Here is a 28,000-nt window from a genome sequence, read left to right as displayed (position 1 = left end):
AAGGAGACGTGATTGGGACTTAACTCAATGTAGTATCTTGGATGGGATCCTGTAAGAGAAAACAAAACCAATAAAACAAATCCCGTGTGGAGTTCAGTAGTAGGAATCATGAGTATTGCGTCATCATCTATGGTAAATGCATCAGGTTGAGGGTGGTGTTCACAGGGCAACCGAGTGTGGGGCGAACAGGGACTCTGCGCTAACTTTGTAATTCTCTGTAAATCTCAAACTATTCTAAAATGAAGCAGTTTCTTTTTTACAGTAGCCCTCAGACAAGTACTAGGTCCAGGAGGAAAAACTGTCTACTTTTCAGGTTTCCTGGGGTTGTTCAAGGGATTGGAGAGAGGGGTTGTGGGGAGGACAGAGGGAAACTACAGACACAGGACAGGGCTCCAGAATCTCCTCTCCTCTACTCTCTGCCCCACCCCTGCACCTGCCCCCAGGGCTGCTAAGAAGGCACCTTCATCCCTCCCACCCCCTTCCCTCCCTGCTCAGCCTGACTCAGCTCAACCCAGTCCTCTTCCCTGGCGGTGCAGAACCGGAGAGCGTCAGCACCCCCGTGTGGCCACAGGGATGATGACAGAAAACCCAAGTGCCCTTTGGGCTTCTCCCCAGGGGTCTAATGGGACCTTGACCCTGGAGTCCCTGTCAGGTGTTCCTGCTCCTGCTTCCAGAGCTATAGGATCCTCCTCCAGGGAACCAAGTCTGGATTGTCCATTCCTAAGATGTGGTCCAAGAAGGGGAGGAGGAGGAGGCAGAGCTCCCCTGGGTAATGACCTGGAACCTGGGGAAGCTCCAGGAGAGGTGAGCAGAGGTAGGAAACTGTGACATTAGGGGATGAAGGCCAACAAGAGTGCAGGAGGAGGAACCAGGGACCAGAGGTCAGGGGAAGGGTCATTTTAGGACCCTTGTGAGGGAGGAGGGGTTCTGTCTGGAAGAGGCACAGGGGCATCTGGGTGGGGCCATGGTGGACATCTCTGTTTTGCACCTGATGGTCATTACACAGGATTTAGCCCTGTAATTGGTCAAGAAACTGTACTTAGGTTTAGGCCTTTTTCCATACTTACAATAGGAATAGTTCAAACATTCCAGAATGAAGGGGAAAGAAGAGAGGGGAGGTGGTTAAGGGGCTCCCTTTCTTTTTTTTTTTTTTTTTTTTTTAATTTTTTTTTTCAACGTTTTTTATTTATTTTTGGGACAGAGAGAGACAGACAGAGCATGAACGGGGGAGGGGCAGAGAGAGGGAGACACAGAATCGGAAACAGGCTCCAGGCTCCGAGCCATCAGCCCAGAGCCCGACGCGGGGCTCGAACTCACGGACCGCGAGATCGTGACCTGGCTGAAGTCGGACGCTTAACCGACTGCGCCACCCAGGCGCCCCAAGGGGCTCCCTTTCTTCCAGAGCACGACCCTCTTTTGCTGGGGAGGCAGGGAGAGGCAAGGAACTGAGAGGAGGGGCAGCAAGGTGTGTGCACCCGAAGGGACCTGGTTCTAATTCTGGAGTTTCCGGATCCCACTCCCTGGGCTAAGATTTCACAGCCACCTGCCATCCACCCCTGTGTCACCTGGAGACATTCTCTCCTTGTGAACACGGGAAACACTCCTCCAAGAGGAACAGCCCCAGGGCCTCCAACAGGGAGGTGCCCAGCAGCTGGGGCCACGGAGGCTGCATTCCTGGAGCTCAGAGACAGGACGTGGGGTGGAGGCTGGACGCCGCAGGGGCTACAAGGACATGAGCCATGAGTCAGGCCCAGGCTTCTGCCTACCATTTCCCCCAGGACCCAAATGTGTCCCCTTCCCACTCCCCAGGCCTGCAGGACCCATGCATCTCAACACCATGCCCAAGATAGACATGGGGAGGAAGCTCCTGCGTGTGTGTGGGCAGGGGGAGTCAGACCCCCCACAGTTGGAACCTGGAGGGTGGCCCCTACCCCACCTGGAGAGAGCAGGACCCTGGCGCCCTGCCTCTTCTACCCCTTGGTGCACCCTCGAAACAGGGACCTGCTGTCTGGGTCTCTCAGGCCTGGCTTCCTGTCCCTGCAAACTGTGAAATCACAACCTCTGTTTCTGTTGCATCTACAGACCTCATATTGTCATTTCTGTACACTGTCACTCGGGTATAGACAATTCTGACCTCCCTGTGATTGCTTCTCTAAGCCACGACAATTCAGGGGTTTGACGTGTGTTCTAATTTCCAATTATTTGTGGACTTTCCAGAGATCCTCATGTTACAGATTTCTAATTTAATGTCACTGCGGTTACAGAGTGTACTATATAATTTCCCTGCCTTCACATTTATTTAGGGCCAGACTGTGGTCTATTTTGGCTCATGGAATGGCCAAGTCCTTACCTGTTCTATTAACGAGAGAAGAGTATCAATCTCTAAATACAATAGTTAATTTGTCTATTTATTTACCCTTCTTCCACTTTATGTGTCACCTGTTTTAGAGCTCTGTACTGAGGGTCTTCTCCATTCATTACTTTGTCTTGCTGTGATGCTGACCTATTATTCTTATAGAACGTCCTTCTCTGTCTCTAGCGATGCTCCCTATGTGACAACATATTTTGCTTCAGATTAATGCAACAGTTCAGACTTCTTATGCTTTTTATTCCCATAAGATATTCATTCCTTCACCATTTAAGTTTTAACTTATTTTTGGTTTTGTAGTTCAAGTTTTTCTATTCTACATAGTGTATAGTCCATCTTGATATTTATGCAGTCCAATAATGTCAACTTTTTGAGTAGAATTTTAGTTGGTTTATATTTAATATGATTCCTGACATGGTAGGATTTGGGTCTATCATTTTGCTCTTTGTGTCTGAAGTGTCTCATGTCTTTTCCATTCTTGTACCTCCTTTCTACCTTCCTTTGTTTCAAGCAAATAGTTTTTGTTTATGATTTGATTATTCTAATGGCTCTCTAGTTGTATTTATTTGTTAATTTTTATTGAAGTTGTAGGAATTGAAACCTGCATTTTTAACTTTTCACAATCTACTTAAGGTAACATTGAACTCCATCCAGTAAATACAGGAATGGAGTTTCATTTAGGCCCCTCTGTGCTAGTATTGTTACATGTGTCACCAACATACATTGTAAGCCAGATAATATCATGTACCACTTAGTGTTTGGCACAGTCATACATCTTTTAAAGAAGTTAAGAAGATGGGAATGCAAGCTGCTGCAGCCACGCTGGAAAACAGTATGGAGGTTCCTCAAAAAACTAAAAATAGAACTATCCTATGACCCAGGAATTGCACTACTAGGCATTTATCCACAGGATACAGGTGTGCTGTTTTGAAGGGAGACATGCACCCCCATGTTTATAGCAGCACTATCAACAATAGCCAAAGTATGGAAAGAGCCCAAATGTCTAGCCATGGATAAATGGATAAAGAAGATGTGATATATACATACAATGGAGTATTACTCAGCAATCAAAAACAATGAAATCTTGCCATTTGCAACTACATGGATGGAACTGGAGGGTATTATGCTAAGTGAAATTAGTCAGTCAGAGAAAGACAAAAATCATGACTTCACTCATATGAGGACTTTGAGAGACAACACAGATGAACATAGGGAAGGGAAACAAAAATAATATAAAAACAGGGAGGGGGACAAAACAGAAGAGACTCATAAATATGGAGAACAAACTGAGGGTTACTGGAGGGGTTGTGGGTGGGGGTGGGCTAAATGAGTAAGGGGCACTAAGGAATCTACTCTTGAAATCATTGTTGCACTATATGCTAACTAATTTGGATGTAAGTTTTAAAAACTTAAAATTAAAATTAAAAAAAATAACAGTAAACCAAATACGGTAAGCGTTAGGTTTCACTAAACACTTTTTTTTTAAGTTAGAATTATTTTCTGAAGACATTCAGTGTCATGAAAGACAGGTGAGGAAAAATACTGTGCTAAATTTCTCTCTGAGTAAATTTCTGTCTGCCGCTGTTACGTTATCCATTATCTTAAAAATCAGGTTCTCTGTGATTTAATTATTACAAACTCTTTTCTGTTGTTATGAAGTAATATTCATACATTATTAAAGAAAAACTTCCGAGCTCAAAAAAAAGAAAAAAAGAAGTTAAGAAGAAAACGTATGTGTATAGACTATCACCATTTTTGTTGTTAATCACTCCATTCTGTTTATGAGTTAACATCTAGTGTCATCTCTTTCTGGCCTGCAGGACTTAAAAGTAGTTCATGGCAGAGAGCTCGCAACGAATTCTCCTAGCTTATATTTATATATAATACATTTATCTAAAATTTTTCCCATCATTTATATTTACCTAGTTTATATTTATCTCTTCTGTGCCACTTCCTCCCTACTTTTGTTTTATTTCTTAAGGTTTTTCAGATGAGATAAAATTCCCCAGGTGTGAATGCACAGTTAGAGGAATGTCACCAATGGTTTAGACCCATGGAACTAGTAAGACGATAGAGAACAGGTCCCTTATCCTGAGTTTCCTGATGCCCCTTTGCATCTGGTCCTCACCCCAGCCCCCAGCCCTGGGCGGCCACTGGTCTCCTTTCTGTCTGCACTTGTGACATTTCTCATTCTATTACATTTCTCACGAGGAGGCTCTCCTTATCTCCAGCAATGTGTTCTCTTTTCAAATCTCTTTTGCTCCTGATGTTAACATATCAGCCTCTTCATGTCACAGTTTGCCTGGCACAGCTGTTTCATCAACTTACATTCCGCCTGTGTCTTCATAGTGAAAGTGGACGTCTCAGTTCTTGTTTAGTGTTTATTTATTTATTTATTTATTTTTGTAGGGCAGAGAGAGAGGGAGTCAGAGAATCCAAAACAGGCTCCTTGCTGTCAGCACAGAGACTGACGCAAGGCTCGAACTCACAAACCATGAGATCATGACCTGAGCTGAAGCGGATGCTTAAACAATTGAGCCACCCAGGTTCCCCAAAAGTGCATGTCTTGTGCACAGCATGCAGTTGGCTTATGTCTTAGCGTCTCTGCACACTGTGACCCATCTTTCTGGGGTGTGAGACTGTGTCTGCAGTGGGGTCACCTCTTCAGCCTGCTTCTCCCCAATAGAATTGTAGGGCTCCCGAGGCTTCTTTTCCTTTTCTATGTCTCTGCCCCTTTCCTTGAAAATTTCCAGCATTCCTGCTAATCTTTTCCTCCTAAACTCTCACCTCACAGTCCTTCCGACTCCACCCTTGTCCCGCTCCTCAGCACCTGCCTCGTGTAAAGTATCTGTGAGGCCAACACCCATGTCCAGGTACCAACATCTGTATCGTTATCCATTGCAGTGTCACAAATTATAACACAATTCTGCAGCTTCACATGACATTATTACGGCAATAAATTCTTGAGGATCATAAGTGTAAGGACAGGGGAGCGGGGCAGCTTCAGCTAAGTTTTCTCATTAGGTTGCAGCCAAGATGAAACTAGAATCACAATGATGCGAAGGCTTGACATGGGCTGGAGGATCAAGTTCACGCACCCACCTGTGGCTACTGGCAGGGAGCTTCAGTGTCCGCAGACTCATAGGGGGAAGCCTCAGTTCCTCACATGTGGGCCTGTCTGCAAGTGAGGATCTTTCTGACAGGACACCTGGCTTCTTCCAGAACCCATGATCTGAGAGAGGGAAAGAAAGGGAAGAGAGAGAAAAAAAAAACACATTCCTTTGGGACCTAAACTCTGAAGTCACACCCCATTACATCTCCCTTATTTTCTCCGTTGGAAGTGAGTCACTGAGTCCAGTCCATGCACAAGAGGAAAAGAATTAGTTCCACCTCTTCATGAGGAGAGTATCAGTGAATCTGTGAAAATTTTGAAAACACGACATCCTGTGTGGAAGGTGTCACATGGACATGAATGAGCTTTGGTGTGGTTTTCTTTTGCTTCTGTTCTCATGAGTGATGACCTTCTCAGATCTATAGGCTCACGGTTTTTGCACTAAAGTAGAAGAATTTCCAAACATAATTTCTTCAAATCTTTTTTGTTTTTGTTTTTGTCTCCTTCTAATTTTTGAACTGTGATTGTCTATTTGTCTTTTTAATTCTCCTTTGGATTTCTGAGGTTATATTAGTTTCTCTTCAATCTTTTTTCTCAGTGTTTTTTGAGTTGGGTAATTTGTATAGATTTATATTCAACCTCATTGATTCTTTATTCTCCCTTCCCAGGGTTTCAGTGGAGTTTGCTTGTTGAATTTTATTATTTTTTTTTCTTTTTTAGTTCTAGAATTTCTATTTGGTCTTCTTTGTACATTCCACTTCTTCATTCAGATTTCATTTCTGTTCAGTCTTTAAGAACTTGATTTTCTTAAATTATTTCAACACATATTTATTCATTCTTTAAAACTATTTCCTGAAGTTCATGGCAGCATTTGGTGTTGATTCCAACATCTGGGTACACGGGGGATATGTCTGTGTTGACTTTCGCACAGTCACACATCTCTGTTTCTTTGCATGTTTGGTAATATGTCCTTTAAATGTAAATGAATTATGCATTTTAAGTTTTAGCAAATCTGGAATCTATTTTATTTATTTAAGTTGAAGACTGTTTTTATCCTGGAAGTGTTTCACTTGCATGGACCCCACTATGACCTTAACCCCCACATTGTTGACAGCTATTGTCTATGCCCTGTTTTTCCCATATCCAGAGGCTGCATTTTATCCTGGGTCTTGAGTGAGCCCCCCTCCATCTGTGTGACCTGGTGGTCAGTCAAGGGTTCGTGCAGGTTCTTCTCAGATTTTGGCCCTCACCTTCTCTGTGGTTGTCTTGTTCCTGATATTTTCCCCTAACTTCCAAATGCCCTCCCAGCCACAAAGTCTGACCATCCTTCATCCATTATGATTTTATTTTTTAAGTAAACTCTATGCCCTATGTGGGGCTTAAACTCATGATCCCAAGATCAAGACTAAGCCACACTGGCACCCACAGTATGATTTTTCTTGCTGTTGCCTGAGCCTTGTGCTGATTGGAGAATTCATAAGTCAACAGCGCAGACTCACAGATTAGATCAGGACAGTTGTGTCTTTAAAGCTAGACCTCTTCTGGTTCTTTCTGTGTTATCAAGTGTCTCCTGGCATCCCTCAGCCATGCAGAGTGTGGTGCTCATCCAGGGAATTTGAGTGACATTCTATTCAGATCTCAACCCTCTGCTGCTCCCTCACTTTCAAATTTCCCCCTTTAAATATCCAGCTCCTTGGCACTGTGACTGCTGTCATCTGCTCTGGGAGCCACTGGGCTGCAGTTATGCTGGGGGAGGGGAGCACCCAGAGGGGAGAAGGCTCTGTACTTGCGGTTCTTGCCCATCGTAGTGGTGGTTATTCAAGATTAAAGTTCTCATGTTTCTGCCTGCATTTACTTTTCAGTGACTTCAAATGTTTATTTTTAATGTTTTTCTCCAGTTTTCATAATTGCCTTCTGGGGAAGAACTTACTCCACCCCTTCCTCCTGCCATTACCGGCAGTCTCACCTGAGAGAGGATTTGGGGTGAAAGGTCCCAGCCCATGATCTGATTTTGTGTGAACGATGTGGATTCAGGCACCTGCGGTTTCATGTTCAGGCTTCTCCCACTGAAATAAAGGGAGTCCTGGGATCTGGGCACCAGCTGACTGGATATAACCCACAGTGATGTAGAATGCTCCTAAGCCGCCTCCCATCCAACTGCTTCTGTAGTATTAGAAACAACATCTTCTTTTTTTTTTTAAGATTTTACTTTTTAAAAAGTAATTTCTACAACCAACATGTGGCCCAAACCCACCACCCCTGCAAGAGTTGCATGCTCTACTGACTGAGCCAGCCAGGCCCCCAGTCTTTTTTTGTAATTTTCCGTACAATATGCCCCCCAGAGTGGGCCTTGAACTCCCGACCTTAAAATCTAGAGTCACATGCTCTACTCCCTGAGCTAGACAGGCACACCTATAAACACATTCTTTCGTGAAAATTTTCTTTTTCTTTCTTTTCTTTCTTTTCTCTTTTTTCTTTCTTTCTTTTTCTTTCTTTCTTTTTCTTTTAGTATTCAGGTATTTATTCTTTTTCATTCTTTCAGTCCCTTTAATTTACAAACTATTTTTAAAATTTATTTATGTTTTTAATTTTAATCTGAGTTAGTTAGCATATAGTGCAACAATGATATCAGGAGTAGATTCCTTAATGCTCCTTACCCATTTAGCCAATTACCCCTCCCACAGCCGTTCCAGCAACCCTCTGTTCCCTATAATTAGGGGTCTCTTATGTTTTTGTACCCTTCCATGTTTTTATATATTTTTTTGCTTCCCTTCCCTTATGTTCACCTGTTTTGTATCTTAAATTCCTCACATCAGTGAAGTCATATGATATTTGTCTTTCTCTGACTGACTAATTTCCCTTAGCTAATATCCTCCAGTTCCATCCATGTAGTTGCAAATGGCAAGATTTCATTCTTTTCAATTGCTGAGTAATACTCCATTGAATTTATATACCACATCTTCTTTATCCATTCATCCATTGATGGACACTTGGGCTCTTTCCATACTTTGGCTATTGTCAATAGGGTGCATGTGCCCCTTCGAAACAGCACACCTGCATCCCTTGGATAAATACCTAGTAGTGCAATTGCTGAGTCATAGGGTAGTTTTATTTTTAATCTTTAGAGGGACCTCCACACTGTTTTCCAGAGTGGCAGCACTCGTTTGCATTCCCAAAAACAGTGCAGAAGACATCCTCTTTCTCTGCATCCTCACCAACCTCTGTCGTTGCCTAGTTGTTAATGTTAGCCATTCTGACTGGTGTGAGGTGATATCTCACTGTGGTTTTGATTTGTATTTCCTTGATGATGAGTGATGCTGAAGATTTTTTCATGTGTCTACTAGCCATATGGATGTCTTCTTTGAAGAAGTGTTTATTCGTGTCTTTTGTCCATTTCTTCACTGGATTATTTTTTTGGAGGGGATGTTGAGTTTGATAAGTTCTTTATAGATTTTGGATACTAACCTTTATCTGATATGTCGTTTGCAAATGTCTTCTCCCATTCCATCGGATGCCTTTTAGTTTTGCTGATTCTTTTCTTTGCTGTGCAGAAGTTTTTATTTTGACGAGGTCTCAATAGTTCATTTTTGCTTTTGTTTCCCTTGCCTCTGAAGATGTGTTGAGTAAGAAGTTGCTGTGGCCGAAGTCAAAGAAGTTTTTGCCCGGTTTCTCCTCTAAGATTTTGAAGGCTTCCTTTCTTACGTTTAGGTCTTTAGTCCATTTTGAGTTTGTTTTTGTGTATGGTCCAGGTTCATTTTTCTGCATGTTGCCCTCCAGTTTTCCCAGCACCATTTGCTGAAGAGACTGTCTTTATTCCATTGAATATTCTTTCCTGCTTTGTCAAAGATTAGTTGGCCATACATTTGTGGGTCCATTTCTGGGTTTTCTGTTCTGTTCCATTGATCTCTGTGTCTATTTTTGTGCCAGTACCGTACTGCCTTGATGATTACAGCTTTGTAATACATCTTGAAGTCCTGAATAGTGATGCCTCCAGCTTTGGTTTTCTTGTTCAGGATTGCTTTGACTATTGGGGCTCTTTTCTGGTTCCATACAAATTTTAGGATTGTTTATTCTAGCTCTGTGAAGAATGCTGGTGTTATTTTGATAGGGATTGCATTGAATACGTAGATTGCTTTGGGTAGTATCAACATTTTAACTATATTTGTTCTTCCAATCCATGAGCATGGAATGTTTTTCCATTTGTGTGAGTGTGTGTGTGTCTTCAATTTCAGTCATAAACTTTCTATAGTTTTCAGCCTATAGATATTTCACCTCTTTGGTTAGGTTTATTCCTAGGTATTTTACGTTTTTGTGCAATTGTAAATGGGATTTATTCCTTGGTTTCTCTTTCTGCTGCTTCATTATTGGTGTATACAAATGCAACCAATTTCTGTACATTGATTTTATATCCTGCAACTTTGCCGAATTCGTGGACCAGTTCAGACAGTTTTTTGGTGGAGTCTTTTGGGTTTTCCACATAAAGTATCATGTCATCTGTGCAGAGTGAAAGTTTGACTTCCTCCTTGTCGATTTGGATGCCTTTTATTTCTTTATTTTGTCTGATTGCTGAGGCTAGGACTTTCAACACCGTGTTGAATAATAGTGGTAAGAGTGGACATCCTTGTGGTGTTCCTGACTTTAGGGGGAAAGCTCTCAGTTTTTCCCCATTGTGGATGATATTAGAGGTGGGTCTTTCATATGTGGCTTTTATGATCCCAAGATATGATCTTTCTATCCCTACTTTCTTGAGGGTTTTTATCAAGAAAGGATGCTGTATTTTGTCAAATACTTTCTCTGCATCTATTGAGAGAATCGTGTGGCTCTTGGCCTTTCTTTTATTGATGTGATGTATTACATTGATTGATTGGCAGATGATGAACCAGCCCTGCATCCCAGGAATGAATCCCACTTGACTGTGGTGACTAATTCATTTAATGTGTTGTTGGATCTTGTTGGCTAGTATCTTGTTGATAATTTTTGCATCCATGTTCATCAGGGAATTTGGTCTGTAGTTCTCCTTTTCAGTGAGGTCTTTGATTTTGGAATTGAGGTAATGCTGGCCTCATAGAATGAGTTTTGAAGTTTTCTTCCCATTTATATTTTTTGGAACAACTTCAAAAGACTAGGTGTTAACTCTTCTTTAAATGTTTGGTAGAATTCCCCTGGAAAGCCATCCAGCCTTGGACTCTGTTTTTTGGGGGAGATTTTTTATTACTAATTCAATTTCTTTACTGGTTGTGGGTCTGTTCAAATTTTCTATTTCTTCTTGTTTCAGTTTTGGTAGTTTTTCTTTCTGGGAATTTGTCCATTTCTTCCAGATTGCCCAATTTATTGGCATATAATTGTTCATAATATTCTCTTACTATTGTTTGTATTTCTGCAAAGTTGGCTGTGATCTCTTCTCTTTAATTCTTGATTTTATTTATTTGGGTCCTTTCCTTTTTCTTTTTGATCAGTCTGGCTAAGGGTTTATCAATCTTGTTAATTCTTTCAAGGAACCAGCTCCTGGTTTCATTGATCTTTTTATATATATATATATATATATATATATATATATATATATATATATATCATTGATTTCTGCTCTAATCTTTATTAATTCCTGTCTTCTGCTGGTTTAGGGCTTTGTTTGCTGTTCTTTTTCCCACTCTTTAAGGTGTAAAGTTAGGTTGTGTATATGAGACCTTTCTTCCTTCTTTAGGAAGGCCTGGATTGCTATATACTTCCCTCTGATGATTGCCTTTACTGCTTCCCAGAGGTTTTGGGCTGTCGTGTTTTAATTTTCATTGGCTCCCATGTACTTTTCAATTTCCTCTTTAATTATTGGTTAACCCATTCATCCTTTAGTAAGATGTTCTTTAATTTCCATGTATCCACGTGTTGCCTGTAGAGTTGGAGTTTCTGGTAATGTTCTCTGGTATTTCTAGTCGTTTGGTCTTTTTGTCTTGTTTTGTCTTTTCTCCACTTAGAGAGTCCCCCATAAAATTTCTTTCAGCGTTAGTTTAGTGGTCATGAACTCCTTTAGTTTTTGTTTATCTGGGAAACTCTTTATGGTCCTTCCATTTTGAACGACAGCCTTGCTGAAAAAGAATTCTTGGCTGCATATTTTCCTATTCAGAACTTTGAATATATCTTGCCACTCCTTTCTGATCTGCCAAGTTTCTGTGGATAGGTCTGCTGTGAACATGTTCTCTCTTCCCTTATAGGTTAAGGGGGAAACCTTTTATAATTCTTTCCTTGTCTGTGTATTTTGTGAATTTGACTATGATATGCCTTGGTGATGGTTGGTTTTTGTTGAATATATTGGGAGTTCTCTGTTTTTCTTGGATTTTGATGTCTGTCTCCTTCTCTAGATTAGGTAAGTTTTCCACTATGATTTGCTCACATAAATCTTCTGCCCCTTTTTCTCTCTTTTCATCTTCTGGGACTCCTATGATTCAGACATTATTCTTTTTAATGTATCTCTGAGTTCTCTAAGTCTTGTATTTCCCTCCTTTTTTCTGCTTCATTATTCTCCACAATTTTGTCTTATATATCACTAATTTGCTACTCTGTTTTGTCTATCCTTGCTGTCATGGCAACTATTCAAGACTGCATCTCGGTTATAGGATTTTTAATTTCATCGTGACTAGGTTATACTTCTTTTACCTCCCCAGAAAAGGATTGTATGGTTTTTTTAGTCCCAACTAGTATTCTTATTATGGTGATTCTAAGTTCTAGTTCAGACATCTTGTTTATATCTGTGTTGATTAAGCTCCTGGCTTTCATATCTTCCTGATCTTTCTTTTGGGGTGAAATTCCTTAGTTTTGTAATTTTAAGGAAGAAAAACATAATAAAATTTAAAAATTAAAAACAGAACAAAAATCATAAAAGCTAGATCCTGCGTGTGTTTTGGTCTCCTTGTTGAGAGAATCTTGATAGAAGACAGAAAAAGGGGAAAGAAAAGAAATGAAAAGAAAGAAAAGGTTAAGAAAAAATTTAAAAATTAGAAAATGTATACATCAAAATAGAATAAAATGAAATAAAGGAAGTGAAATTGAATTAAGAATTTACAAAAAAAATTTAAAAACATAGTAAAAAATAATTTAAAAATTTTTTTAAATAAATTAACCAGCAAACAGAATGAAACCCAAATGAAGTTACATCCTGTTTCCCTTAGAACTCAAACTATGAAGCACTCTATAGTCCATACACTAAGCAGGTAGAGGGACTTGTGGTGGTCCTCTAGGGGATATGCTTGGAGGGTACAGTTGGGTGGGGCTCCAGTGCAATGGCTCCGATGTCCACTAGGTGGTGCTGATAAACTTACTGGGATAGTAGGTGTGGCGTGCATGGATGTGCACCTGCATTTGTGTGTGGGGTGGGGGAGAGGTGAAAATGGATTCACCCACTTTCCTACTCTCTGGCACAGGAACTTTGCACTCTCATTGACCCACAATCAAGCACCCTTCCTTTGTCTCAGGCCTCTGTCCACTGCCCGCCTCAATCCTGTCCGTGTCCAGACATTCACCTACCAGGTGGCACCTTCCCCCAGAGTTTTATCTCAGATGGGGCTGTTTCCAAAACCCTCACCTCAGAGACCCTTTTGGCTTGGACTCCTGAGGATTCTCTGGGGGAGTGTCTCACTGAGCAGTGGCCCGGTGCTGGCTTGCCCAAGAAAATGTTCGCGCATTTGCACAGCAGCAGAAGTTCAGAGATTATGGCAATTCACAATACACAGCCACCACCAGGTTTCACCATATTCTGGAGTCTTTGTCCCAATATCAGCAAACGTGGCTGCTCTCTGGGGTCTGCTGGAACCTTTGTCTATGGGGAGGCCATATGGCCTCTACCAAATGCTCTCCAGGCAGAGAACTGCCTGTCCCCATGTGGGCACAAGAACCCCTCAAACCTCTCTGCCTGCTCCTGGAGGTTCACCCTACTTCCTCACCAGAGCACCACCAGGCACTGAGCTCAGGGATTTCAGACTCTGTGCTCTACTGTTTATAGAATCCTAATGGTACTGAAACCCTCTCTTCTCTCCCCATCAGTGATTTCGAGGAACAGATTTCTTGTTCAGTCCCCTGAGAGTGTTTTCACTCTTTCTCTTTCTCTCCAGCTGCTTTCAGGGGAGTACTTTTCCTGCAGATGCACTGCACTCTCTTCCCCACCCCCCTTTCTCTGTTCTTTTTCCACAAAAACAGCTTATCATTATCCTCAGTTTATCTATCATCCATGGCTTTTCTCTCCCCCAGTTCACCTCTCTCCACCAAGTACCTGCTGAGTTCTGTGGCTCAAGTCATGCAGATTGTTGTGTTAATCATCAGATCCATTTCCTAGGTGTACAAAATGGTGTGGTGTTGATCTAGCTGCATTTCAGGGATGAGACAAGCTGAGAGATTCCATGCTGTTCTGCCATCTTAAACCTTCCCCATAGTGCAAAATTCTGATGGAAATTTTTCAATGTTTGCTGCTGTTATCAACCCTGTATTTTTTTTTAATTAAAAAAAATTTTTTTAATGTTTATTTATTTTTGAGACAGAGAGAGACAGAGCATGAATGGGGGAGGGTCAGAGACAGAGGGAGACACAGAATCCGAAGCAGGATCCAGGCTCTGAGCTGTCAGCACAGAGCCCGACACAGGGCTTGAACTCACAGACTGTGAGATCATGACCTGAGCCAAAGTCGGACGCTTAACTGACTGAGCTACCCAGGCGCCCCAACCCTGTAAGTATTATTAATAGAAAGTTTTAGTATTTCAAAGACTTTACTGTGTGAAGTTCATTTACAAAAAGTTCTTCTTGATTATTGCTAATTGTTCATTGCATTCTGAGCACTGACAGCATGCTTTCAGCACGTTCACATTCACACAGCCTTGGAGCATGATTTGCACATAATATTTACATGGCTAGCAAGAGTAAGACACCAGTGAGTTTTGGCAGAGTAGCAGGGTTTTTTTCTTTAATTTTAGAAATGTCAAATAGTATTGAACTAAATCATACACAGTCTGGAAGCCACTCCCACTCATTATAACATCTGTACAATAGTAGATGCTCTGTTACACATCAGGCTGTGATTCATCACTAGTGTTGTGGCTCCCTGTTTCCTCTCAGACCCAGAAGATTCATGATTAGTATATTTCAAAGCAATATTAAAAGGTATTTAAGCTTTGTCACTTCATTCTTACTGCTTATTTCTTTGTATTCTATTTCAGTTCTTGAATTTACATCTATTATTTCCACAAGAATTGTTGCATACTGACCATAAAAACAAAGGAAAAGTCAAACATACATGGTTTCAGAAGTTATGAGGATAGTTACATGAGGATAATGATAAATTGAAGACTCTCCTAATCTCAGAGAGAAGAAATACAACGCAGATCGTTGTCCAAACTGCCTTTGGATCACGAATGCAGCATTAGCTCTGCTCGCACACCCAGCCTGCCCGCCTGCCCTGCACATTTTGGACTTCCAACTCCCGCCCCCGTCCCATAAGCCAGTTCCTTGAAATTCTCCCACCTCTCACTCTATGCACGTATCTTCTTGTATCTGTTTCCCTGAGCACCCTGACTAACACAGTACTGTGACAGGCACAAAGGATAGGGATCTACAAAAAAGAAAACTCACCATTTACATGGAATGCACAGAGGCAGGTGGTGAACGTGCAATCATGTGATGCTCATTGGCCATGGCTGCACATGAGCAGAAGCTACCCATCTTACCCAGGTTGCAGCAGGGGGTTGGAGGAGGGAGGCAAACTGTCCCCAAGGAAGTAACATTTCAGCGGAGACCAGAAGGATGTAAGACCAAAGGTTGTGGCAGAGAGATGGGGAGAGTGTGCCACATGAGGGAAGAAGGATGAATCAAAGGTCCTGGGATAGAATGGAGTTTGAGGGACAGAACAGGAGGAGCAGGGAGGCTAGGACAAGAACAGCTGCAGGCTGTGCCTTCTCTTGGAGCATCCCTCCTTACTCCTGCACCTCCTCCTTCACACTCATCACCTGGATCCCTTGGTGACTTCTGGGGCTCTACAACTGTCACATAGCAGGACTGGAAGGCCCTGGGCCTTGTAGCTTCATGGCTTTGTTCTAGAGATAAAGAAGCCTAGGCCACAGAAGGGAGTGACTTTCACAGGAAACAGAGGGTGTGGTGGGGCTGGAACCCCTGACTCTGAGGCCAGTGCCTTTTCCACAGTGACAAGGAGGGTGATGTGAAAGAAGGGGACCTTGGTCAGAAGAGAGGTGGGACTAGCAGGGGTTGGGATGCTACGACATCACAGCAGTGGACTTGGAGAGGGTCCCATTCCAGGGTACTAACACCTCAGCCAGAGCCATGAGAATATTTCTAAATATTTCTAAATATTTAAATATTCTAAATATTTCTAAATCCCACTCCTCCTGATGCCTCCACTTCTTCAAACCCTGTTCAAGATCAGCTTTTTCACGAAACTTTTATTTTTTGAGAAAGATAGAGAGCATGAAAGCATGTGAGAGCAGGGGAGGGGCAAAGGGAGAGGGGAAAGAGAGAATCTTAAGCACATTCCATACCCAGCACGGAGCCCCATCTCACAACTGTGAGACTAATCAAGAGTTGGATGCTTAAGCAACTGAGCCACCCAGGTGCCCTGATGGCACTTTTATTTTCGGGGATTAGAGTAACATTTCTTTTTTGTTTTGCTGAATCCCATCAGTGTACAATGGGTGTGGGATTTGAATATCACTTTGGTGGTGGGGGGTGGGGTGGAGGTTGTTGTGTCATTGTCTTTCCACTATTTTATTCTGTATGCCCTGTCTCTCCTATCATACAACACGAGCATGCACACACATACACACACAGACATTCACACTTATTCCCCACACATGGATAATTAGTACCTCACTCATAAATACTGGAGCTTCCTCTGAAGGCACTGGTTCCTACCTCAGGAATGTGCTGTCTACAGCATTTTTCCTTGGCTGTGTCTGAACCAGCTCCAGAAGTCCTCGCATTTACTGTCTTGGGATTCATTAACTACCAACCTTTCATCTGCCATGAAAATGAGGAGATGAAGAGAAAGTCTTGAGTCCAGTGGCTGATGGAAGAGCCAAGATTTTTGACAACAAGACCAAGATTTTCACAAGCCAAATGAAGAGTAACCACTTAATTCTGAGAAACATGAAGCAATACTACAACCACACCACGGAGCACTGTCTCACAAAGAACACCATGAAAGAAAGCCTAAGTCTGGTAGACAGCCAAACCTTCAAGAGTTGTGGCATCTTAGTCTTTGGAGTAGATGCTTTTCAAGAAGTCCTTGCCTTAGCCCTCCCCATTTTGAAACTTTCCACAGAGCCTCTCAGAACACACGACCCACCAGCCTCTGACTGTAAGGTCAACCTGAGGTGCTGTGTGGCTTGGGATTTTGACCTGCAGATATCACTTTGACCTGGTAGTGTGTTCTCCAAGGCTAGAGGGGAGGCAGTCTAGCTTTAACCAAAGAAGTGAAATACCTGTGCTCTGAAACTATAAAACACTGAGCAAAGAAATTGAAAATGACATCATGAAATGGAAAGACAATCAATGCTCATGAATTGGAAGCACAGATATCAAAATGTCTATACTACCAAAAGCAATTTACACATTTAGTGTGATCCCTACCAAAATACCAACAGCATTTTTCACAGAACTAGCAACACTCAATCCTATATTTGTATGGAACCACAAAAGACCCTGAAGAGCCCAAGAAATCTTGAAAAAGAAAAGCAAAGCTGGAGGCATCAGAATTCCAGACCCCAATTTTACAAAGCTGTAGTAATCAATACAGTATGGTACTGGCATAAAAATAGACACACATTTCAATAGAACAGAGTAAAAAATCCAGAAATAAACCCACAATTATATGGTAAGTTAATCTTTGACAAATCAGGAAAGAGCATTCAATAGGAAAAAGACTTCTTCAACAAATGGTATTGGGAAAACTGGACAACGACATGCAGACAAATGAAACTGCACCATTTTCATATACCACACACAAAAATGAATTCAAAATGGATTAATTACCTAAGTGTGAGACCTGAAACCATAAAAATCCTAGAAGTGAGTACAGACAGTAAATTCGCTGACATTGGACACAGCAACATTTTTCTAGGTATTCTCTTAAGGCAAGGGAAAGAAAAGCAAAAATAAACTATTGGGACTACATCACAATATAAGCTTCTGTACCGCAAAGGAAACAACCAACAAAACTAAAAAACAACGTATAGAATGAGAAAATATATTTGCAAATGACATATTTGAAAAAGGGTTATTATCCACAATACAGAAAGAACTTACATGATTCAAAACATAAGACAAAAATGCCATTTAAAAAATGGGCAGAAGACATGAACAGATAGGTTTCCAAAGAAGACATCCAGGTGGCCAAAAGACACATGAAAAGATGCTCAATGTCACTCAAAATCAGGGAAATGCTCGTGAAAACCTAGTGCTCATCCCAACAGGTGCCCTCCTCAATACCCCTCACCCACCTTCCCCTACCTCCAACCCCCCCATCAACCCTCAGTTTGTTCTGTTTTTAAGAGGCTCTTATGGTTTGCCTCCCTCCTTCTCTTTTTTTTTTTTCCTTCCCCTCCCCCATGGTCTTCTGTTAAGTTTCTCAGGATCCAAACAGGAGTGAAAACATATGGTATCTGTCTTTCTCTGTATGGCTTATTTCACTTAGCATAACACTCTCCAGTTCCATCCATGTTGCTACAAAAGGCCATATTTCATTCTTTCTCATTGCCACGTAGTATTCCATTGTGTATATAAACCACAATTTCTTTATCCATTCATCAGTTGATGGACATTTAGGCTCTTTCCATAATTTGGCTATTGTTGAAAGCGCTGCTATAAACATTAGGGTACAAGTGCCCCTATGCATCAGCACTCCTGTATCCCTTGGGTAAATTCCTAGCAGTACTATTCCTGGGTCATAGAGTAGATTTTTTGAGGAACCTCCACACTGTTTTCCAGAGCGGCTGCACCAGTTTGCATTCCCACCAATAGTGCAAGAGGGTTCCCATTTCTCTACATCCGCTCCAGCATCTATAGTCTCCTGACTTGTTCATTTTAGGCACTCTGACAGGTGTGCGGTGGTATCTGAGTGTGGTTTTGATTTGTATTTCCATGATGAGAAGCGACGTTGAGCATCTTTTCATGTGCCTGTTGGCCATCTGGATGTCTTCTTTAGAGCAGTGTCTATTCATGTTTTCTACCCATTTCTTCACTGGATTATTTGTTTTTTGGGTGTGGAGTTTGGTGAATTATTTATAGATTTTGGATACTAGCCCTTTGTCTGATATGTCATTTGCAAATATCTTTTCCTATTCCGTTGGTTGCCTTTTAGTTTTGTTGGTTGTTTCCTTTGCAGTGCAGAAGCTTTTTATCTTCATGAGGTCCCAATAGTTCATTTTTGCTTTTAATTCCCTTGCCTTTAGGGAATGTGTCAAGTAAGAAATTGCTGCGGCTGAGGTCAGAGAGGTCTTTTCCTGCTTTCTCCTCTAGGAGTTTGATGGTTTCCTGTCTCACATTCAGGTCCTTTATCCATTTTGAATTTATTTTTGTGAATGGTGTGAGAAAGTGGTCTAGTTTCAATCTTCTGCATGTTGCTGTCCAGTTCTCCAGGAACCTTTTGTTAAAGAGACTGTCTCTTTTCCATTGGATATTCTTTCCTGCTTTGTCAAAGATTAGTTGGCCATATTTTTGTGGGTCCAATTCTGGAGTGTCTGTTCTATTCCATTGGTCTATGTGTCTGCTTTTGTGCCAATACCATGCTGTCTTGATGATTACAGCTTTGTAGTAGAGGCTAAAGTCTGGGATTGTGATGCCTCCTGCTTTGGTCTTCTTCTTCAAGATTACTTTGGCTATTCGGGTTCTTTTGTGGTTCTATACAAATTTTAGGATTGCTTGTTCTAGCTTCGAGAAGAATGCTGGTGCAATTTTGATTGGGATTGCATTGAATGTGTAGATAGCTTTGGGTAGTATTGACATTTTGACAATATTTATTCTTCCAATCCATGAACACGGAATGTTTTTCCATTTCTTTATACCTTCTTCAATTTCCTTCATAAGCTTTCTATAGTTTTCAGCATACAGATCTTTTACATCTTTGGTTAGATTTATTCCTAGGTATTTTATGCTTCTTGGTGCAGTTGTGACTGGGATCAGTTTCTTTATTTGTCTTTCTGTTGCTTCATTATTAGTGTATAAGAATGCAACTGATTTCTGTACATTGATTTTGTATCTTGAGACTTTGCTGAATTTATGTATCAGTTCTAGGAGACTTTGGGTGGAGTCTATTGTATAGTATCATGTCATCTGCAGAAAGTGAAAGGTTGACTTCATCTTTGGCAATTTTGATGCCTTTGATTTCCTTTTGTTGCCTGATGGCTGATGCTAGGACTTCCAGCACTATGTTAAACAACAGCGGTGAGAGTGGACATCCCTGTCGTGTTCCTGATCTCAGGGGGAAAGCTCTCAGTGTTTCCCCATTGAGGATGATATTAGCTGTGGGCTTTTCACAAATGACTTTTATAATGTTTACATATTTTCTTTCTATCCCGACTTTCTCGAGGGTTTTTATTAAGAAATGATGATGAATTTTGTCAAATGCTTTTTCTGCATCGATTGACAGGATCATATGGTTCTTATCTTTTCTTTTATTAATGTGATGTATCACGTTGATTGATTTGCAAATGTTGAACCATCCCTGCAGCCCAGGAATGAATCCCACTTGATCATGGTGAATAATTCTTTTTATATGCTGTTGAATTAGATTTGCTAGTATCTTATTGAGAATTTTTGCATCCATATTCATCAGGGATATTGGCCTATAGTTCTCTTTTTTTTGCTGGGTCTCTGTCTGGTTTGGGAATCAAAGTAATGCTGGCTTCATAGAATGAGTCTGGAAGTTTTCCTTCCCTTTCTATTTTTTCGAACAGTTTGAGAAGGATAGGTATCATCTCTGCTTTAAATGTTGGTAGAATTCTCCAGGGAAGCCATCTGGTCCTGAACTCTTATTTGTTGGGAGATTTTTGATAACTGATTCAGTTTCTTCTCTGGTTATGGGTCTGTCCAAGTTTTCTATTTCTTCCTGTTTGAGTTTTGGAAGTGCTTAGGAATTTGTCCATTTCTTCCAGGTTGTCCAGTTTGTTGGCATATAATTTTTCATAGTATTCCCTGGTAATTGCATGTATTTCTGAGGGATTGGTTGTAATCATTCCATTTTCATTCATGACTTTATCTATTTGGGTCATCTCCCTTTTCTTTTTGAGAAGCCTGGCTAGAGGTTTATCAATTTTGTTTATTTTTTTCAAAAAAACAACTTTTGGATTCATTGATCTGCTCTACAGTTTTTTTAGATTCTATATTTATTTCTGCTCTGAGCTTTATTATTTCTCTTCTTCTGCTGGGTTTGGGGTGTCTTTATTGTTCTGCTTCTAGTTCCTTTAGGTGTGCTGTTAGATTTTGTATTTGGGATTTTTCTTGTTTCTTGAGATACGCCTGGATTGCAAGGTATTTTTCTCTCAGGACTGCCTTTGCTGCATCCCAAAGCGTTTGGATTGTTGTATTTTCATTTTCGTTTGTTTCCATATATTTTTAAATTTCTTCTCTAATTGCCTGGTTGACCCATGCATTCTTTAGTAGGGTGTTCTTTAACCTCCATGCTTTTGGAGATTTTCCAGACTTTTTCCTGTGGTTGATTTCAAGCTTCATAAGATTGTGGTCTGAAAGTGTACATGGTATGATCTCAATTCTTGTATACTTATGAAGAGCTGTTTTGTGACCCTGTATGTGATTTATCTTGGAGAATGTTCCATGTGCACTCAAGAAGAAAGTATATTCTGTTGCTTTGGGATGCAGAGTTCTAAACACATCTGTCAAGTCCATCTGATCCAATGTATCATTCAGGGCCCTTGTTTCTTTATTGACCATGTGTCTAGATGATCTATCCAACCTAGATATTTCTCCTACCCTGCACTCTATATCCAGCTGCAAGCTCACTTGCATTTCTAATATGCATCTCAAACTTGACATTCCTAAAGTGGATGCCTATGATGTTGCTTCCCCCAAAGTCCTACTTCCATAACATTCTCATTTCCATGGAAGGCATTCCACATTTCTACTTGCAATCTGAAATATTGGATGCCCTCTGTATTCCTCCTTCTTACAACTCAGAATTAATCCAATAGGAAATGCCACAAAGTTCATTAAATACACCCAGAACCAAATCATGTCTTATTACTTTCCTTCCATACCCTAGACATACAGCTGACATCCCCCTCCTGGAACACTGCACTAGTTTCCTACACTTTTTCCTACTGGTCCCTTGCCCTTCACTTCTCGATTCTGCACAGCAGCAAACAGATTCTTCTAAAGAAAACTACATTCTTGTAACTCCACACTCAAAAGAAGAAAAGTCAAAACCCTTATAATATCCTGCGGGCTAGACATCTGACCTCATTTCACATGCTCTCTGCTCCAGTCACAGCGGCCTCTCACCCTTCCCTAAACACAGGACACGCTCCTGCTCTAGTACATGTGCACTGAAGGTTCCCCTGCTTGGAATGAACTCCCTGAGACATGCTCTTCAACAATTCCTTCATGGGGCCCCTGTGTGCCTCAGTCGGTTAAGTGTCTGACTCTGGGTTTTGGCTCAGGTCATGATCTCGTGGTTTGTGAGATGGAGACCCACACTGCACACAAAGCCTGCTTGGGATTCTTTCTCTCTCCCTCTTTCTCTGACCCTCCGCGGTTCTGTCTCTCTTTCTCTCTCTCAAAATAAACAAACTAAAAAACAAAACACAAAAACAAAAACAAAAAAAAGCTCCACCAATTCCTTCATGTCCTTCACATCTCCCAGAGCTCACCTTCTCACTGATCCCTTTAGTAAAGTAGCCACCTTCCCCGTCACAGCACAGGAGGCTCTCTGGGTCGCCTTCCTCAAAGCACCTACCAACCTCCAATTTAAACACTTCTCTTATTTACTATGTTTATATAATATACAGCTAACCTCTGAATTACACTGGTTTGAACTATGCATATCCACCTATATGCAAAATTTTTTACCATAAGATTGTCAATGCGATTTCTCTTACATATGATTTAATATTTTCTCCAGCTTTATTTATTGCAACAATACACTATATATGTAACATACAATATATGTGCTAAGCGACTGCTCAAGTTTTCAGCAAGGCTTCTATCCAACAGTAGATTATTATTAGTAGTACTTAAGTTCTAAGGGAGTCAAAACTTATACTTGCATTTCTGACTGCACAATGGGGTCATTGCCTTCAATCCCCACATTGTTTCAGGGTCAAGTGCAATCTACCCCATCACTACTAGGACATATTCTCTACAACACCAGCATGTTTGCCTCTTCTTAGAGTCACTGAGGTGTCCTAGATGAAAAAAATAGTGGGTCCTGCACGTGGCACACGACACTATCAGTAGAACGATTGCTCAGCGGAGAGGACCTCTGTCTTCTGGATGAGCCTCAGGCACAGCCCATCCGTGGCAGCTCCCGCACAAAGTGCCCCCACCTCACCATCAGTGCCGCCTTTACTTTCCCCCAGGGCTGCTCCTCCCTCCCTCTGTCTGCTCAGCTCCCCCCCCCCCCGCCCCCACAGCATTTCCCCTGCACAGCACAGCACACAGTTACAGTCCTGTCTTCAGAATCAGGCTCCATGGGCCTTAGGCTCCATGGGGCCCTTTCTCCAACCACACAGAAATCTACATTAGACCCTGCTTTATAAATCCATGAATGTGGATGGGAACCAGCACCAACATCACTAGAACTAAGGGCAGGAAGAGGGGGCAGAGAGGCAAAGAAGGTAGAAACTAACTGAAGTTGAAAAAGGATGAGAAACTCCCAGATTCCTCTCTGTCTACCTCAGGATGTAAAGAATAATCCAGAAGACAACTAAGAGGGAGGAGATGGATGAATCTGAAAATTCATGTCTCCAAACCACAGAGACTCCTGTGTGCAGGGCCCACCTAGGCCTGTGGAAACAACAGCCCAAAGGACTTCTGCTGCTGTAACTGCCAGTTCATCCAGGAAGAATGAGACAGGAACTCAGACACAGGAGCAAAAACAGGCCTGATGCTCCACAGAAAAAAATAAAAAACACCCAAAGGATGGGGCTGAGGGCTCAACCCAGGATGGAGCCTGGGATGACCCAGTCACAGGAAGCACTTGTTGCACAAGGTCCTTGTGACAGGTAATGTCTGAGTCCGTGTGATCACAGGTCCTAGTGACACAAGGTTCCACAGAAGGGACAAGGACAAGGAGCAGAGACATGACCCAGCTGAGGAGTGAGCACGTGATGCCAATGGTGCACTGAGCACGGACTGGACACAGGCCCCATCCACACTCGGCTCCTCCAGCCCTCTCCTGTCCCCACTTGCAACAGACACAGAACAGCAAACACACAGATTCTGGAGGGTTCTCTGTGCTTTCATTTCTTTTCTGCCTCAACTTTACAGATCTTTTCTTTATTACCTCATCATCCCCACATGCCAAGAATTACAGAACACAATTCATATCTGGATTCTCATTTTCAATAGGGAAGTAAGGCAACAATACTCTGACCAACATGAAATAAAGACAGGGATGGAAACAGTCCAGCCCTACCTCTGCTGGAACAAGAAAGCAGATCAGAAAAGAAACAGGAATCAGTATGGGGAGGGGTCATGGTGGGCAGGGTGGGCCAGTCTCCCAACATTTTCACAATATGCTAATGGGAACATTAGCATAATGGGCACATTCTGACACCACTTGCAGAAAGAGAAGTCAGGGGCTCTTGATGTTACCAAGTGGGAGTGTGGGCAAATCTTGCATTGGTCAGACCCCCACAAGGGAGCAGGTTTCACACTGAGAAAAAATTAATCATGAACACATTTAGATCAGTCACATAAGTGCCACATTCTCAACAGCCCCTCACATGTTCAAAGTGTCCCTAGTGCCCCCACTCCTCCCCTCTTCAGGCCCTCCAGAGTCTTACCTTTAGGAGCCATTAGAGACGAATCAGAGCCCTGGGTACTGCCATTGCCTGGGGATAGAACACACAGGATGTGATCAGAACCACAGGAGTTGATACTAAAGGAGCAGCTATAGGGGGTGGGGGCAGTGAGCTCCCCATGGGGTCCTGTCTACACTATCTCCGGGTGCCAGGGATCACCCCCTCTATACTTACATGCAGCGGGAGAGTAGCTTGGTCCTTTTCCTCCTGTGGGAAGAAAATATCATGTTACAAACCTGGGACAGATGGGCCATGAGATCCTAGAGCAACTTCCTAGTCCTGGTCCAAAATGAAGTTTCCAGAATTTTGACTGAAGACCCAGGACAGGATCAGGAAACATGAAGAAAGGCAGGATCTGACCCACCTGACTTTCTGGAGGTCTGTCCTTAGCAGGGACCTTCCTCTGTGTCCTGTCACTGCTGGGAATCAGGTCCCCATCACCAGAATTACCAAGTGAAAATCTGTCCTTGATTTTCACAAGTGCTTTGTTACAGAGTGAATGTTACTAATGGCTCCAGAGTGGGCAGGTACATGTGTGTGGATGGTACTTCCCAGGAAGTGCTACCTAGGAAACCCCCCAGCAGGACAAGTGAACTCAGATCCCCCCACTCTATTCCTACCTGAGAACTTCTTCCTCCAGATCACAGCTCCAACCACCACAGTGACCACAAGGACAGCCACACCAGCAATGATGCCCAGGATGGGGATGGAGGGCTGAGAGGATGGCTCTGGAAAGGGAAGGAAGGTGAGGGGCCCAGACCTCTGGCTTCAGTCTTGACTTTGTGAAATTCTCCAGAAGGGCCCTGCTTTCTCTGACACGGGGCTCTACCACAAACCCTTCTTACCCCATCTCAGGGTGATGGGCTCAGGCAGCCCCTCGTGCTGCACATGGCACGTGTATCTCTGCTCCTCTCCAGAAGACACCACCACAGCTGCCCACTTCTGGAAGGTCCCATCTCCCGCAGGCCTGGTCTCCACAAGCTCTGTGTCCTGGGTGTGGTCCTGCCCATCACGCTGCCAGGTCAGGGTGATCTCCGCAGGGTAGAAGCCCAGGGCCCAGCACCTCAGGGTCACCTCACGGTCAGAGATGGGGTGGCGGGTCACACGTGTGTTGGGAGATTCTGAGGAAGAAGAAACAGAGAATCCACACTGTGGTTTAGCTTTATGGGCCACTGAAACTGCATCCACGTGACCATCCTGAGGTGGACAGGACAACTGGTCTGGATGGAAGAAGCACAAAACCCAGACAGCAGTCTAGCCTTTGGGATCTCCTGATTCTTGTTAAGTTCTGGAATCAGGGAGAGAAGCCCGGGTAGGAAGCTGCTGGTCCAAAGGGGGAACACACGGTGGTCCTGACTGTGGTGGAGGGTGAATGACTCAGAAAACCCAGACTCTGATCTCCAAACATGTTCTCAGATGGAGAACAAGGCCTTGAAAGGGAAGGTCAGGGTTCACAAGGTGGCTGCCAGGGCCAAAGGGAACTGCTGATGGGTTATTTCAGGGATGATCTCAACAGCCATCCCAGGGAGAGACTGGATTCCTGTCTGTCCTTTATAGAGAAAAGCACCCTCAAGGTGAGTCTGTCTCTAGTAGGAATATAAACTTCGAGGCGGATCTCCCTCTTCCCACCCGGGGAGGGGCGCTGTTCTGACACTGAGTCCATTTTCCCTTTCTCGTGGGAAGCTATGCCCAGTGGAGGGGAGATCGGGGAGGCCCCGCCGCCCAAGTACCTGTGCGCTGCAGTGTCTCCTTCCCGTTTTCCAGGTGCCTGCGGAGCCACTCCAAGCACGTGACCTCCAGGTAGTTCCTGAAGTCCTCAGTCACACCAGCCGCCTCCCACTTGCGGCGTGTGATCTGCGCTGTGGTGTCCGCCGCGGTCCAGGAGCGCAGGTCCTCGTTCAGGGAGATGTAATCCGCGCCGTCGTAGGACTCCTGACTGTACCCGCGGAAGAGACGGCCGTCTGGCCCCTGGCCCCATGTCACAGCCGTACATTCTCTGGATGTTGTGTGATCCTGGACCCACCCCCGCGGTCAGCACCGCCTCCGCGGTCAGCTTCGCCCCACTGTCAGCCCCGCCCCCACTGTCAGCCCCGCCCCCACTGCCAGCCCCGCCCCCGCGGTCAGCTGCGGAGACAGAGACCACGTGGATAGACACGCCATTAAGTACAAACTGTAACAGAAACTGCTCAAAAGTGCCTGCGGGTTTTTCCTGGGTCGGGAAACGCAGTGGAATGGCGGTGGGGGGAGGGAGCGGGGGAGGGGAAATTCTGCGGCCTCGAGGTTGCCCTCACACCCGGAGACTCGGGGCGACCCTGGCGCGTCCTTTCGGATGGGGGTCCTGACCTGGACTCAGGCCCGCGTCGCTCACCGGAATCGCTCTGGTTGTAGTAGCGGAGCATCGTGTTCAGGTTCACTCGGGAAACTTGTGCGGTGTCCAAGTAAATCCGGGTGTTCGGTCCCAATACTCCGGCCCCTCCTGCTCCACCCATGGCGCCCGCGGCTCAGCCCTTGGATTCGGGGCGTCGCTGTCGAACCGCTCGAACTGCGTGTCGTCCACGTAGCCCACGGCGATGAAGCGGGGCTCCCCGAGGCCGGGCCGGGACACAATGGTGTCGAAATACCTCAGGGAGTGGGAGCCTGCGGGCGCGGAGGGGCTGAGACCCCGCCCGACCCTCCTCCCCGCGCGGGGCCCGGGTCCCAGGGGGAGGGGGACGGGAGGGCAGGGCGAGGGGGACCCGAGTTGGGGAGAGCAGGGCGGAGTCTGGGAGGGACGCGGGAGGAAAGGCCGGGGCAGGGGGCGGGTGGGGGTCTGGGGCGGGGCAGCGGACAGGCAGTTTTCCCGACGGTCCCGCGTCCCCGCCAGGCGGTCCCCTGGCTCCTACCCCGCAGTGTCCCTTTCCTCCCGACCCTGCACTGACCCGCCCAGGTCTCAGTCACGGCCAAGGCCCCCGACAGCAGCAGGAGGAGCGTTTGGGGTTCTATGAACCCCATCCTCAGCGACTGGAAGAATGAGTCCCAGTTTGGTAGAGGAGCGGGTGAGGAGACTTTATAACTCAGAATCGCTTTGTGGCTGATTGGCTTATCTAGAAATGGCATCCAATGGGAGTGAGAACTGGATCTATGTCATGAGGATCCAGACCGGAGGACATGACACAGACTGTGACTGGGAGAAGTAAAACTGTGGAAGATGGGGACTCCCCGTACACACGACCTCTTTTCCCCAGCACTGCCTTAGTGTCTGGAAACCTGAGAGGCAGGCCCAGCGACGGGGGACTTTGCCTAGACCCCTCTCCTACTGCGGTGCTCTTTGTGACACTGTCTCCCTTAGTCCTGCCCCAGGAGCTGTGTTAGTGTTTCTCATTGTGTTCGCAGAATATCTATCCAGTCTTACAAAGGATCCGAAGGATAATTTTGTCTGTGGGTTATACCTATCAATGTTTCCCATAGTTGGTAGAAAACAGGTTTAAATATTTATTAATTCATTTAGAAAAATATTAA

General features: G+C 43.8%; 1 pseudogene; it reads right to left on the bottom strand.

The window, feature by feature from the left end:
• Positions 1 to 9: 9 nt before the first annotated feature.
• On the bottom strand, positions 10 to 27,507 carry LOC122219666 (annotated as a pseudogene).
• Between the last annotated feature and the right edge of the window lie 493 nt (positions 27,508 to 28,000).

Source organism: Panthera leo, chromosome B2, assembly GCF_018350215.1.
Source record: "Panthera leo isolate Ple1 chromosome B2, P.leo_Ple1_pat1.1, whole genome shotgun sequence".
In the NCBI taxonomy this organism is placed as follows: Eukaryota; Metazoa; Chordata; class Mammalia; order Carnivora; family Felidae; genus Panthera; species Panthera leo.
This window is presented reverse-complemented; position numbering and strand designations above follow the sequence as displayed.